This window comes from Phyllostomus hastatus, unplaced genomic scaffold, assembly GCF_019186645.2.
Source record: "Phyllostomus hastatus isolate PE091 unplaced genomic scaffold, TTU_PhHast_1.1 phas_contig_38, whole genome shotgun sequence".
In the NCBI taxonomy this organism is placed as follows: domain Eukaryota; kingdom Metazoa; phylum Chordata; class Mammalia; order Chiroptera; family Phyllostomidae; genus Phyllostomus; species Phyllostomus hastatus.
The window spans coordinates 27,429,500-27,431,143 of NW_025333869.1; the positions used below are offsets into that span (position 1 = coordinate 27,429,500).

The 1,644-nt window shown below is 49.3% G+C and overlaps 1 pseudogene; it reads right to left on the minus strand.

Moving 5' to 3' along the window:
• Positions 1-323: 323 nt before the first annotated feature.
• Positions 324-1,088, minus strand: LOC123821171 (annotated as a pseudogene).
• Positions 1,089-1,644: the final 556 nt, after the last annotated feature.

The following is a 1,644-nucleotide window of genomic DNA, read 5'->3' on the forward strand; positions in this document are numbered from 1 at the left end:
ATGTTATCCAGTCCCAGAGTTCCCCCCTCCCGCTCTGCTTTCTCCCGCCTCCTTAATCCACCACCAATGGATTTCGTGTAACCCCCCATGCCACCTCTTTTGATTGTAATGTATGAAATAAGATGCCAAACTGCCCATTTCCAGAGCATTTCCTCGATCTGTTGAAGTTTTGCTTCAGAGCAATTGTCATCAGTTTGACTCATATAAACTCATAAAAATTCTTTATGGATTGGACATGTCTTATGGCCCTAGTCCAATTGTCTTTTGTTTTGTCTTGTTTTGTTTTGTTTTGATGGTGGCAGCATGGTTTATGAAGCTGAGCCTTACTGCAGGTCCTGGGGCTCGCCCGCAGTGCTCCTGATATGCAAAGCCCAGATGTTCTGAGCAGTGACACCGGGAACTTGACAGCAACGTGGGTGTTGAACACAAGCTCAGCATCTGTCATCTTCACATGGCCACCAACCACTGCCAGACACAGCACCTTCTTCGTCTGGGACTTAATTGTGGATTTTACTTTACTGACTTTGGCCACCATGTTCTCATTGTGGTCAACAAGGAAGGGAACTTGGCAGAATTATTCAGGCCTGTGCCCAGGATTCTCGGGATCTTGATCAGAGACTCTGAAGTCAAAAAAGCGTCATACTTCTTGGCCAGGTGAGTGACCAGTTTCTCATTCTTGTTGACTTTCTTCAGTGCCTCGATGTCCACGTGGGGGATGTCCATGGCCTTGGCCTCATCACAGAGCTGCTGGTCCCCCAGAACACACACAGAGAACTTGGGGTGGGGAGTGGACTTAAGCCTGGTGGTGCCTGAGAAGCATTTGCCCTTCTCTAAGGGTCATAGTTCTTCAAGCTGATCTGCAGCTCCACCCAGCTTGCACTGGTTCCCGGGTAGGACTTCCTGCTCCACCTTGTAGAGGGTGGAGGGGTGGAGGGAGACTTTGCTGTTCGTGATTCCTCGCGGCACAAAAACTGGAAAAGAGCTCCAATTGCCTTTGTAAGAAGAGAATATTTGGACACAGAGGGAAGAAGACGTGAGACAGAAGGAGAAGGCCACGTGACCATGTGGCAGCGACTGGAGTGGTACATCTACAAGCCAAGGATGGCAGACCCCCACCAAAAGCTAGGAAAAGGGAAAGGATCTTTTCCTACAGTCTTCAAAGGGAGTAGGGCACTACCGACACCTAATTTCTGACTTCTAGTCTCCAGAACCATAAAAAAAATTTCTGTCTTAAGCCAGCCAGTTTGCGGAGCTTTATTGAGGCAGCCCTAGGAACTAATGCGCCAGTGTTATCTGGAACTCCAGTCCCGTAAGCGGCCAAAGATGGACCATTCCATTGGCTGGGTGCCCATCGGTGGAGGGCCCAGCTGCAGTAGACAGGTCCCTGCCCTCAAGGAGCTAGTGGGGAACACGTGATTTACAGCTTGTTTACAGCTTGCCAAGATTTCCCTGCCCATTCTCGAAACAGCATCTTCCAGAAAGAGGAAGTGATGGACCTCCAGTGAAGCAAGCTGACATTGTGAAGGCACATGCTGACTCAGTGGAAAAGGCCTCACGTCCCAGGTCACAGAATGTCATCACAGAGTGGCACTGACTGATGCAGACATAGCACCAGTCATGTATGTCATTGCAAATGTCCTCATT